General features: G+C 38.9%; 1 long non-coding RNA gene across 1 annotated transcript in view; it reads left to right on the top strand.

Annotated features, from left to right (window-relative positions):
• LOC129402527 (uncharacterized) overlaps positions 1-10,707 on the top strand; it is a 71,276-nt gene extending 60,569 nt beyond the window's left edge. The window contains exon 3 of the long non-coding RNA XR_008628684.1: positions 10,503-10,707. This is a non-coding gene — a long non-coding RNA (uncharacterized LOC129402527). The remainder of the gene's footprint in view (positions 1-10,502) is intronic.
• Positions 10,708-14,468: the final 3,761 nt, after the last annotated feature.

The following is a 14,468-nucleotide window of genomic DNA, read 5'->3' as shown; positions in this document are numbered from 1 at the left end:
CATACTATTTTAAGCCTTTTATATATAGTAAATTATTTAATCTTTATAACTATCTGATATAGTTATTATCTCAATTTCCAGAGGAGGGATAAGAAATTAAGTCGTCTATTTTTTCTAGTTACTAATGATTGAGTGGGATTCCAAAGATAATATTGACCTCAAATATAAAAGTGTTTAGAAAAAAGCATGTTAATCTTAAGGTTACACTGTGCAATCAGTACACTGCTCCTCCAAGTGGACCACAGAGCTATTCTTAGAGCCAGAGGTAGGTTTGGATGAGCAGAATGTGTCAATGTGAGTATTATTAATCTCTGAACTTATTCACAAACCTCAACAGATGAATCTGGTTAACTCACCCACAAATTGACTTTGTCTTGAACAGCAGGATTCTCCCTCCACCTGAAGTATCTAATTAACCCGCTAAGTATTCTCACAGTGACCAGATGAACAAAGTCTTGGCAGGGCAGAGAACCACCTCCAGCCTGGTGGAATATGAGGAAGAGGCAGGGCACCCTGGAAAGACCTTATTTGGAGGTCAGCAGAATTATTGGTAAGCAATTTCTCTAACAGAGGGAGGGAATTTGGAATTCAAAAGTTTCTTCATTCCAACAGCACACAATATAAGGAGGTAATGTCTGGTCAGGGCTGATGGCTCAGATACCCCATTTATAGCCTCAGCATGGGCAAGTCTCAGCCCTTAGGCACCACTACTACTGTCAAATTAACTTTTGAAAAAAGCTGTGGCAGAGCATTTGTAGGATGGTGCTTCTGGGAGAAATATCTCCAATTGCAGACATCTGGCTTCAGAACGAACGCCTGGAGAAGAGGAGGATTGAGTTTAGGCAGTGACAGGAGACTTGGTTCCATGCCTCCAGCCCCATTCTTAGAGATTATTGTCTTTCACGTATAGAACGGATGTAGTTCATAATTCTCCACATAACTCACTCTTTTATTCAAAGAACATTCAGAGCTTAAAAGAAATTTGAATGGGTTCCCCAGGTTTTACAAACTAAAACAAAAAAACATGGCAGATTATCAATTAGTATATGATTGAGAATCATATACTAGTGATTTTCAGGAATATGTACTTAATGATGAACTGATCTCTGCCACTATTCTATTGTTTAAAAAAATGAAAATTAGGGGCTGGAACAAAAGTGCAGTGTGTAAGGTGCTTGCTTTGCATATGGCCAATATAGGTCGATCCCCAGCATCCCATATAATTTTGATATAAATTTGTTTCTAACAAGGCTCAGAAATAACATTAACTCAAAAACTATAGATGGTGGAGCCAGAGAGACAGTGAAGTTGGGAAGCTGCTTTCCTTGCATGCTGGCAACTTGGGTTCTCTCCCAGGCACAGCATCTAGTCTCTCAAACACTGCCAGGAATGATCTCTGAGCATAGAACAAGGAGTAAGGAGTAAACCCTGAGAACAGCTGGACATGACGCTCAGCCTCCTCCCTCCACACCCCAAAATATAGAAGTTAATTTGTCTTTCAAATGGTGGATCAAGCTGGTCTGGGAGTGTTGACTGGAACAAAACTATAAAGAACCTTAAATGCTTGGGAAAAGAAGTATATGAATCTTAGAGATGTTAATGGGAAAATTTTCTCTCCCTACCCCCTGAGTGACGATCTCACCAGTCACCTTATATTTCAAGTCAGCTGTCTACACTTTGTTATTTCTACAGGGATGAACTTAACCTCCCTTTTAAAACCAGGACCAGCATAAACTACCGTAAATGTTCCATCAAATAGAATTTAGCCGTGGGGTTGACAAAGGCTGTCCTAGCTACATGGTCACTTGCCAAGTACAATTAAATGAACATGTAAAAATGAGAGAAAAGGTGATGTAGGATGATTTCTAGTCCGGCAATCTTCTCGAGGAAACCTTTATAGGAATAACAATTTTCACAACATTTTTTTCTTTGAAATACTGATAATTTCTGAGGAAAATGACTTATGTCTAGCTTTTTGTTGATATGATGTATATATATATGCATATGTATATCTGTTATAATGACCATGGTTAGGGTTCAGATTATTAAGTTCAGAAGTAAGTTGAGTGAAGTTATGCTATCATATGACTCCGAGAGACACATGAGGCAGAGCATGGATGTGCAGCAATGTACTGCTTTGTGATGCAGAGTAATAGTGTGTAGACATGAGCAATGGCTGTGTATTTTTGATCCAGATAGTGTAATATCATGAAAGTATACAAGCTCTTCATATCAATCTGACTTTTTTGAGAGCATGATGGAATTCTTGCTCAGATGGCATTGTTTGTGGCTATGTATTTTGCTGCATGGGAGTCACAAAGCACATCCCTCTGTCTATCTATTATGGACCTCTTGTTCTGCTTCTGAGCATGGTTATTTTTTCATGTCCTTTGCAAATGTATTAGTAAGAATTCTCCAGAGAAGCAGACCTACCCACATCTATCTATCCACTGAGATAGAGGTATATAGATATAAAGGTACAATATAATTATAGATAAAAAATGACTTATTATGAGGGATTGGCTTACCCGATATGGAGACAGATAAGTCTTATGATTTTCTGCTTGAAATTAGGGGCCATGTTGAGCCAATGCGATTAAACCTTGAGATTTAAGAAACAGAGGGACCGAGGCTTAAGTCCTGATCCAAATTTGAGGACCAGGGAATTTGGAGAACTCATGTCCAAGGGCAGGAGGAGAGATGGCTCAGCAGAAGCAGTACATAAATTCCCTTATCTTTTTGTTTTATTCAGACTCTCAAGGATGGAATGATGATCTCTTGCATTCTGAAGACTGATTTAATCTGGAGATTCAAATCCTAATATCTCTCTCCAACATTCTTATGTCCACATCCAGAAATAAGGTTTTTACCAGCTCAGTGGGCTTCCCTTAATTTAATCATATTGACACACCATGAATTGTAATTAAATGGATTTTAACTCATATAATATCTGGCAAGTGTCAATTCTCTTTGTCAGCATTGTTGGTATTTATTTTTTAATTTTATTTTTTTATTTTTTATATATTTTTTAAAAATTTATTTTATTGAATCACCATGTGAAAAGTTACAAAGTTCTCAGGCTTATGTCTCAGTTATACAATGTTCAAACACCCATCCCTTCACCAGTGCCCATATTCCACCACCAAAAACCCCAGTATGCCTCCCACCCCCACCTCCCACCCCTGCCTGGGTAGCTGATAAATTTCATTCTTCTCTTTACCTTGATTACATTCCATATTTCAACACAAAACTCACTATTGTTGTTGGAGTTTCAACACAGACTCACTATTTTTGTTGGAATTTATCCCCCAAGAACACAGCCCTATTAACAAGGAAATATTTGATATTGAGTTTTCCACTGATGAATATGAAGAGATAAAAAGTCCGTGGCTGTGCGGTTTACAATTTCTGTATTTTAGTAATTAAATCCAGGGAGATTAAAGTTGGAAATTGAATCATTTCCCTTCCTGGAGCAGCATGGAGCAAAAGCTTAGTTCGCAGTCTGGATACATGGTTGCAAGCACTCCACTCGCCAGAACCCCAAGTCTTATAGCTGCCTCTGGTTCCTGCTCGCTCGGCATTCCCGCGGCTGTGCAGAGGCATGGCCACCCGGGTCGAATCTCGGCCGGAGCCGGAGCTCCGGCCCTGGCCCGAGCCTGCCCAGGTGTCCCGGTTTCAAGTTCAAAGCACACATTTTTTTTTTCCGCGCCACAAAGTTCATACCTGCTCAAAGGACCCATAAAATGTCGGACACCATGCCTTCTCTCCCGGGAGGGAGGGGAGACCAAGGGAGAAGGATATTTCCTCCGTTAGTCGGTGTGGGGCAAAAGCTTAGTTCACAGTCCGCATACATGGTTGCAAGCACTCGCCGGAACCCCAAGTCTTATAGCTGCCTCTGGTTCCTGCTCGTTCAGCATTCACGCGGCTGTGCAGAAGCATGGCCACCCGGGTCGAATCTTGGCCGGAGCCGGAGCTTCGGCCCTGGCCCGAGCCTGCCCAGGTGTCCCGATTTCAAGTTCAAAGCACACATTTTTTTTTTTCCGCGCCACAAAGTTCATACCTGCTCAAAGGACCCATAAAATGATGGACCTATTTTTTAATTTTTATAAGGTTGTTCACAATAACTTAGTACATTCAATATTTCAACACCAATGCCACCACCATTACACCTTCCCACCACCATAATTTCGAATTTTCCCACCACCATCCAAGCCTGCCCTAAAGGCAGATACTAAATAATTTATTTTGTATTGCTTATTATATAATTTCAGTACAATTTCAGAGGCCCCTGAAACATTCTCAGGGTGTTGGGCATAGGCTTAAGCATTTGCAGTGTGTTTTTTTTTTAATATTAATTTTATTTTTGTGTCACACCTGGCAATGCTCAGAGGTTACTCCTGGCTCTGCACTCAGGAATTACTCCTGGCGGTGCTTGGAGGATGATATGAGATTCTGGGGATTGAACACAGGTTGGCTGTGTGCTAGGCAAACGCCCTATCCACTGTACTATCACTTGGGCGCCTATCGAGGTTAGGGCGCTGTACTATCACGGGTAGTAGGGTGCTGTACTATCGCGTTTGCCTTGCATGTGGCTGACCGGGGTTCAATTCCTCCATCTGTCTTGGAGAGCCTGGCAAGTTACCGAGAGTATCCCGGCAGCATGGCAGAGCATGGCAAGCTACCGTGGCATGTTTGATATGCCAAAAATAGTAACAATAAGTCTCACCAGGGAGACATTACTGGTGCCTGCTTGAACAAATCTATGAACAATGGGATGACAGTGCTATGACAGTGCTACAGTGCTTATTATAAATAATTTACTAAAAATGATTCAAGAAAGTTTTCCTTAGAGAAAAGTGTGTGAAAATTATTGTGTCTTACTATGGAGACAATAAGCCCCTGTCTATCTATTCATCTATCTATCTATCTATCTATCTATCTATCTATCTATCTATCTATCTATCTAGCAACCTATGTGTGTGTGTTGGTCGCACATATATAAATATGATCTCTGTCTATATATGTCGATTATATATACATAGATTTATATTTATATTTGTATCTATGTCTGTTGATCAAGATTGGTTGCCTTCTACTTTACACCCCATCAAATGTGGTGTGCTACTCTTGGTATATCTGAGATGTTGCATGGCCCTGTGCTCTAGGAATTCTAAAATTTTAAATAGGCTGGTATTGCTGGAATTAAGTTTTTAACTGGATGGTAATTTGGGGGTCCTATGTAATCTCTGAGGCACGTTGCTCTCTTCTGAGATATATTTGTGAGTCTCTAGATCATGGTCATTAATGAGCTTATATGGACTCCAGAGGCAGTTCGTGAGCATGACTGCCAGGTACCCAGAATCACAGGGAGATGGGAGGAGGGAGCCCATTCCTCATTCCATGTGAGCCTAGAGATTTTAGTCACAAAGCCTGCATTCTTGGGCTCATTCTCATGTGTAAAGGGATTGTACTGAGCCTGTGAAGATGGACCATGAGCCTGGTGACCATTGGGTTCTGGAGGTTTTTAGTTGCTGGAGCTCATTTGGGGCAGGTGGTAGGCTCACCCGTCCTCCTGCAAGTCACACTGGGTGAAGTCAGCCTGGCACGAGGTGAGGAGGCATCTTTGTGGCATGTTGTTCTCTTTCTCTTCCAAGATTTATTTGTGAGTCTCCTATTTATTTATTTTTATTCTCATTGGTTTTTGCATGCTTAATTTATTTTATCTTATTTATACACTTTTGCATTCTTACTAAAAATTGTAAGGAGAGAATTCACACAGTTGAGAAGTTTTGACGTTGCTCTTACATCTCTTATTTTCCTTTGTAAGAAATTTCTTAGGGAAGGACTAAGTGTATGTGGCTTAGTCCACACTTAGCATTTTATATAGTATTTATCACAAAGTAGGTGATAAGAAATATTTGATTATGTCAAATACTTCTCAAATAAAACTCAAATATTAGAGACATGACAGAAGCCACCATAGATTGATATTAATGTCCCTTTAATATAATATTTTGCTTCTGAATAATATGATTTCAAAAGCTCAATCTTCTCTTTGCATTAATGCTGGATTTATCCTTTACCTTTTATCTATTTTCCTATATATCACTTACTACTCAATAAAGCCTATTTATAGGGATATAATTTCTTAGTGTTCTTTTTATTATACTATAGAAAATCTAGTGCTATTTAATTTCAACACTTAGAGAAATGACATTTGAAGTTCATATAAATAAGAATAATATTAATATATAGTCTAAACAGTGTATTTCTACTGAAAAAGCATTTTGACTATGACCTTGATTAAGCAAATTTATGGACTTCTATAGTGTGCAGTTAAACTAATTACATTTAATATCCTCCCAAATGTATTTTATTTAACAGAATTATTTTCCTCAGTTACAATTCTTCATGCATAAAATTTATAACAATTATTTCATTAATTGTCTATAAAAATGTTGCCATACACTTCTGCCAGTGTAAACTTTCTTTCATGGAAATTATTCTTACCACATTTACTTGTCCTGGATCAAATTCTCCAGAGAAAAACTTGGACAAGCAAACTCAATTATTTTGTCAATATTTAGTTGATAACAAATTCTTCTACATAGCATTACCACTGTTGTTATTTTCATTTCCCAATGATTATTTTTAATTTTTTCTGGGTAAATCTGTGCTGTTTTGGAACTTATTAATACCACTTGACTTTTAATTCAAATTTTCTTTTTATTTGGAGATATGAAGTTTTAGTCTTTTTAATATTCAATGTTGGAGCTTAAACCCAGGATGTCATGTATAGGTCAGTAAAAGAAAATTTGTAAAAAATTTTATATCTGACAACAGTTATTTGAGTCCTTGTCTGAAGATTATGGTTCTGCTTGTTGCTAGTTGAGCCTTCTGTGTTATTGTTTTAATTTATTGAGCTCAGTGAACTTTTAAAAAAAAATTTATTGAATCACCATGTGGAAAGTTACAAAGTTCTCAGGTCTATGTCTCAGTTATACAATATTCAAACACCCATCCCTTCACCAGTGCTCATATTCCACCACCAAAAACCCCAGTATACCCCCCTCCCCCCCACCCCCAACTGTATAACTGATGAATTTCACTTCATTTTCTCTTTACCTTGATTACGTTCCATATTTCCACACAAAACTCACTATTGTTGTTGGAGTTTCCCTCCAAGAAAGACAGCCCTACTACCAAGGAAGCATTTGATAATTAGTTTTCCATTGCTGAGTATGAAGAGATATGTAGCCCCACTGCTCCAGGTACACAACTCTTTTTTTTCCCTTTTTCCTTTTCCTTTTTTTTTTTCCCTCATCCCCCTTCCCATGCCTCATAGTATGGTGGATGCCACGCTGCGTTTCTCCCTGAAAATGGGAAACAACCGGGAAAGAGGGATATTTCCTCTTCTTGGCCGGTGTGGGGCTATTGCTTAGTTCACAGTCCAGAGAAATGGATGCTACTTTAATAACCTTCAATATTTCAACAAAAACTCACTGTTATTATTTGGAGTTTCCCCCCCCAAGTCAGACCTGTTAAAAGGAAAAATCCACCCCCGGGCAGCACGGAGTTGTAGCCCAGTTCACAGTCCGAGTGCATTGCTATAAGAAGCTGCGCTGGATGCCCAAATGTGTTAGAAGGTCTCTGGAATCAAAGTCTTTAGGTGCAGAGGGTCCGTTTCACTCTCAGCAGCTCCGTATTTATCTGGGCCTAGGGCGTGCCAGTTACACTCACTTCCCATGATTCCCTAGGAGCCTCAAGTGTAAAAATCATATACCTCTGGGTTAGGAGTCTTAGAAGATGGCTCCTGCCATGTGAATGTTGCTGCTGCCACCATTTTCCGTGCAGGAAGACAGGGTGGGGAGGAAAGATTCACCCCCGGGCAGCACAGAGTTGTAGCCCAGTTCACAGTCCCAGTACATTGCTATAAGAAGCTGCGCTGGATGCCCGAATGTGTTAGGTCTCTGGAATTAAAGTCTTTAGGTGCAGAGGGTCCCAAGCTTAGTGGACTTTTATGCTACTTTTCCATCTAATTTGATGCACTCTTACTTTGGTCTCAGTATCGTGTAATTTTAAGGTGTTATGCGACTGTGTGCTTCCAGAGTTTTGGAACTAGAAAACTAGGACAGTTCTTTGACTTGGCATCTCTCTCTCTCTCCCTCTCTCTCTCTCTCTCTCTCTCTCTCTCTCTCGGTTTTTTGGGTACCACCTGATGACAATGCACAGGGATTACATTTGGCTCTGCACTCACAAATTATTTTTGGCAGTGCTTGGTGGGGGTGGGGGGACCGTACGAAATACTGGGAATCTAATTTGGGTTGGCATCTCTTGAGATTAGTTATGAATCTGGGCCATTTATATGCAAGAGGTTGTGGGGTGTGGGTGTGGCTTCTGGGGCTTCTAACAATATGGGAAGATGGCGGTGGCCTGTTCTCACATAAAAAAGGCACCAGAGTTTCCAGCCCAAAGACTCATATACTTGGGAGTTTCATTGGCTTAACATCTCTTCTGAGATTAGTGATGAAGCTGGGTAATTTGTATGGTGGATTGTGTGGGGTGTGGGTTTGACTCCTGTGTCTTCCAGCAGTTCAGGGTCTGGGGGATGACTGCCCGTTATACTTTGAGAAGGACCCAAGCTCTGAAGCCTCAAACATATCAATGACCTAGCTTCACAGTTTTACAACTAATATTGAAAGAGATGCCAAGTTGATGAAACTTCCAGGTAAAATTGTCTTCAAGATGAAAACTCTGTGGCATTATCTTTTAAAAGTGTATTTCAAAGAATATTTTGTCTCATCAATTGATATAGAAAATACTTCATATATATGTGTTAGGTCAAATTTGAGGTGTTTTCCAAGTAAGGAATGTTGGGAGGACCCATTCGGGTCGAAAGAAGCATGCCAAAAGTAGACTTTAGACCAAATATGATAACCACTCAATACTTCTACTGCAAACTACAACACCCAAAAGGAGACAGAACAAAAAGGAATGCCCTGCCACAGAAGCATTGTGGGGTGGTAGGGAATGGGTGGTGGGAGGGATATTGGGAACGTTGGTGGAGGAGAATGGGCACTGGTGGAGGGATGGGTAAAGAATCATTGTATGATTGAAAAGCAAACATGAAAATTTGCAAGTTTGTAACTGTACCTCATAATGATTCACTAATAAAAAATTTTTTAAAAAGAAGTGCTCTCCCCAGGGTTTGGGACGGGGGAATAAGGCAGCTGGAATAGGGAAGGGATCACTAAGAAGATGATGTTGGAGGAATCAGTCAGGATGGGAGATGTGTGCTGAAAGGAGATAAAGAACCAAACATGATAACCACTTAGTATCTGTATTACAAACCATAACATCCAAAAGTAGAGAGATAGTATGGAAATATTGTCTGCCATGGAGGCAGTTGGAAGGGTGGGGATATAGGTGGTGGGGAATGTGCACTGGTGGAGGGATGGGTGTTTGATCATTGTGTGATTGTAATTCAAACATGAAAGCTTGTAACTATATCTCACGGTGATTCAATAAAATAAAATTAAAAATAAATAAATAAAAAAAATTAAAAAATGAGTTTCTTTCTGCTCTTAGTTTCCATATTTTTAAATTGTAGATGATTGATTGATTTAATCTATTATTTTTTGAATTTTTTTGGTTTTTGAGTTACACATGAAAGTGCTCAGGGATTACTCCTTATTAGCTGGGTTGGGGGTGGGGGAACCATATTGGACCATTGACTGGTACAAGGATAAAAGCCTATAATCTATTATTTATTATTATTATCATTATCACTATTATTTATTTACAATCTATTATTTATTGCTGTGCCTATTATTTGAGGGTTGTTTTTATTTTTGTTTTTTTGCAACATGCTCTTGTTTGGTTTCTCATTCCATTTTATTTTTCTGCAAGATAAAGTCTCAGGTCCTGTTCCTGGGACTCTGGTAATGGCTCATTTCTGTATGCTTCTATCAGGCTTTTCTTTTCTTTGGAATTCTGCTCATGTCTCTGGAGTCTGCACATCCTGGCCTTTGAAGGAGGCCTAGGCACATCATAGTGCCATTCTGATAGCTAGCCACAGTAGCTTTGGGTCATTTGTATTTGATTGGTTTATAGAAGCCTTACTATAGATGTGATAATGATGCACAAGTGAGCAGTGTATCATATAAGTTCAAAATTACACACACAATTCTGTGCGGCTTAAATAAGACATTGTATGCAGTCCCTTGCCAAAGACTTCTGTGCTTGTTTAGAAATCAAAATATATCTTTGTAAACATTTAGACAAATTATAAACACTAATTGGCCAAATATTCTATGAAAATTAAAAACCAAATTTGCTACAGAAATTTAGAAAATAAAATTCCATGTTGGCTACTATTATTACAGGTTTAATTAAATGATTAATTACTGAAGTAATTTGATATTTTTGCTCTTTTTACCATAAAGAAAAGTATTATTCCAGAAAATCTGCCTGTATGTTTTACTTAAAATTTGTCTTTCCAGGTCGGTAATACCTTCCACAACATTGAAGCTAAAGGTATCTTCAAAGATGACTCGCCACTGCGGAAATGGAAATAGAGATAAACAAATGGGACTATCTTAAATTAAGAAGCTTCTGTACCTCAAAAGAAACAGTGTCCAGAATACAAAGACAATCAACAGAATGGGAAAGGATATTCACCCAATATTCATCTGATAAAGGGTTGATATCAAGGATATACAAGGCACTGGTTGAACTCCACAAGAAGAAAAAATTCAGTCCCATAAGAAAATGGGGCGTTGAAATGAACAAAAACTTTCTCAAAGAAATATGAATGGCTAAAAGATACATGATAAAATGTTCTGCATCACTAATCATCAGGGAGATGAAGATCAAAACAACGAGGTATCATCTCACACCACAGAGACTGGCATACATCCAAGAGAACAAAAGCAACTGGTGCTGGGAGAAAAGGACTCTCCTTCACTGCTGGTGGGAATGATTCCTTTTGGGTAATAGCATGGACATTTCTCAAAAAATTACAAATTGAGCTCCCATTTGACCCAACAATACCACTTCTGGAAATATACCCCAGAGATGCAAAAAAACGTATAGTAGAAATGACATCTGCACTTGTATGTTCATTGCAGCACTGTTTGCAATAGCCAGAATCTGGAAAAAACCCAAACAGATGACTGACTAAAGAAACTTTGGTAAAGATTTGCTCCATGGCTTGGAGACCAGCCTCACATGCTGGGGGAAAGATTTGCTCAGATAGAGAAGGGAATACCAAGCAAAAATGTGGTGAGAGGACACATTCGGAATGGGAGAGGCATGCTCAGATCAGACTATAGACCGGGCACATTGGCCGCCCAAGACCTCCATTACTAACCACAACACCCAGAGGAAGAGAGGGAATAGAGGGGAATGCCCTGCCAAAGAGGTGGGGTGGGGAGAGGGATGGGGTGGGAGTGGGTGGGAGGGATGATGGGGTCATCAGCGGAGGACGGGCACTGGTGGAGGGATAGATACTCAAGCTGTATATGACTGAAACACAAACATGAGAATATATAAACTTGTATCTGTACCCCCAAGGTGATTCATTAATAAAAAGAAAGAAAGAAAGAAAGACAGAAAGAAAGAAAGAGAAAGAAAGAAAGAAAGAAAGAAAGAAAGAAAGAAAGAAAGAAAGAAAGAAAGAAAGAAAGAAAGAAAGAAAGAAAGAAAGAAAGAAAGAAAGAAAGAAAGAAACTTTGGTAAGTCTACACCACCATGGAATACTATGCAGCTGTTAAAAAAGATGAAGTCATGAAATTTGCATATAAGTGTATTAACATGGAGAGTATCATGCTAAGTGAAATGAGTCAGAAAGAGAGGGACAGACATAGGAAGATTGCACTCATTTGTGGAATATAAAGTAACAAAATGGGAAGCTATCAGCCAAAGATAGTAGAGACAAGGAACAGAAGGATTGCTCCAAGGCTTGGAAGCCAGCCTCACATGCTGGGGGGAAAGGCAGCTCAGATAGAGAAGAGACCACCAAGTAAAGAATGCTTGGAGGACCAGCTCGGGATGGGAGTTGTGTACTGAAAGTAGACTATAGACCGAACATGATGGCCACTTAATACCAACATTGCAGATCAGAGCACTCCAATGGAGAGAGAGTAAAAAGGGAATCTGCCTGATACAGAGGTGGGGAGTGGGGTTGGGGGGATTTGGGAGGGATACTGGGACCATTGGTGGTGGAGAATGGGCACTGGTGGAGGGTTGGGTACTCGATCATTGTACTGTATGACTGATACGTAAGCATGAAAGTTTGTAAGTCTGTAACTGTACCCCATGATGATTCATTGAAAAATTAAAAAAAATATTTTATTTTTATTTATTTTTTTGCTTTTTGGGTCACACCCATTGATGCTCAGGGGTTACTCCTGGCTTTTCACTCAGGAATTACTCCTGGCAGTGCTTGGGGGACGATATGGGATGCTGGGGATTGAACCCAGGTCAGCCACGTGCAAGGCAAACGCCCTACTCGCTGTGCTATCACGCCGGTCCCTTAAAAATATTTTAAAAATAAAAATAAAATTTGTCTTTTAGTTTTAACAAGGTAAGCTGGTAAAGTTTCTGCTGGTCTTTGAGGTATATACTTATCACACACAAATCTCCACTTTATAAAATAAATATCAGAAAATTTAGATTATAAAGAAGGAAATGGAGAAATTCTGTGGTTAAAACTCTGGTACAGAGAGATGATGGTTGAATCCTAAATTTCCTATGAGAGCTTACAGAACAGTCATAAGGAGGTATTTTGGGCAGTGTGGGATTCATTCATTCCTGTCACAAATATTTACTGAGTATCTGTAATGTGTCAGATGCTATTCTAATGACTAGGGATATAGAAATGGACTAGACAGATGAAGTTGGGCCTGTTCATGATTCTAAGTGGGAAAAACATCCACAGTTCCCCTTACTCCTATCATCTATTTATAGTATTCAATCTGCTTCTAGCTTACTTGCATGTAAAGTATTATTTTGTCTGAGGGATCGAAGAGAGAAGACCTAGAGGAAGGATAACAGACTCACTATCCTTTGAATAGACTTTCAAGTTTTAGAAAACCTTGATGTCCTCTTGCCCTCCATGAGCCATAAATCTGGGAGAGCTAATCATCTCTTCCTATTCCCCCCACCCCCCATGGCCCCCATGTTTATCTTGGAATTGTCAGGATTTCCCTCCAAAGCATGTAATCATTTAATAATACTCTTTCGTTATGAACATGAAATTGCTCACATTAAAAAATGAAACGGAAAACCCATTTGGGGGATTGTTCCCACTTTATATGTATATATTTTCCCTTGAAGGTGGTAACATATGGAACTATAATTATAGCTAGATTTTCTTTTATCATTATCATATTTAGCATTTCCCCCCACATGGAATATTCATTTCTACAGTCATTGGTCAAAATTCAGCATTGTCCTTTTAAATGACTCAATCTTTGTTGAATTCACATGTATTGTATAATATAGGTTTAGTTAATTGGCCTCACCCAGCTCATATATCATAGCAAAATGCTTTTTTCAGAACAGCTCAATTTGGTGGTAATGATGATGATACTACTGAATTTTGCAGGCCCAGTTTAGATGTACCCTTTCAAACTCTAACTGTGGTGTCTGTGATACTATTCCTCTTCTTCCTTATCTTCTCCCTCCCTCCTTATTCTTTCACCTCATCTTAATCCTTCTCTTCTCTCCTCTCTATTTTTCCTCTTCCTTTTTCTCTTTCTTTTTCTGTCTTTTCCTTCTTCCCCTTCTGCTTGGGCACATAATAAACAGTTATTACACTTCCATAAATTTTTCACTCAAAAATGATGGTAAATGTTGTGAATTCCCTGCTTCTAATAATCTGAATTTAGGTCAACTCTCCCTAAAAGCTACATTTTAATTCCCTTTCCACATGGAGCTTGGGACCAAAGGGTAAGAGTTCCTCATCCTCAGTCCTGACTTAAGCCTATTTTAATTTTCACCACATTGCAGCATATTTTTTTTACAAAACCAAGTGGATTGACATTTTAAAATTACACACCTTGACTTTTTTTGTTGTTGTTTATATGCCCTTTGCCATGTACCTTGCTGTTTTTTTATACAAGCTTCTGCATGAGTAAAGTTTAAACTACCTAGAGAAGAAAAGGTTTTGGATCTTCAAGAATAGACCAGGCAGTGTCAGAAACTTTCCATAGTTATACTTTTAATCTGAACAATAGCCCACTATGGTGGGTCTCATAATCTCTTCCTAAAATTGCAAAAACCAAAGCTTGACAGACTTTTGGCTGTTAATATTTGGACCAAGGAAATGCTCTTGCTTATAAATAAACATTTCCAATCTTATCATACAAGAACAGATTTGTTTTCTTTTGAATTACTTATATTTGGCATTGTAGTTTACTTGTAGGAAGTATCCAAATGTTCTTGACTATTCCTGTTTTCTCCAA

The sequence above is a fragment of the Sorex araneus genome, chromosome 2 (assembly GCF_027595985.1).
Source record: "Sorex araneus isolate mSorAra2 chromosome 2, mSorAra2.pri, whole genome shotgun sequence".
In the NCBI taxonomy this organism is placed as follows: Eukaryota; Metazoa; Chordata; class Mammalia; order Eulipotyphla; family Soricidae; genus Sorex; species Sorex araneus.
The sequence above is the reverse complement of the archived record's forward strand: the minus strand, read 5'-3'. Positions and strand labels throughout refer to the sequence as shown.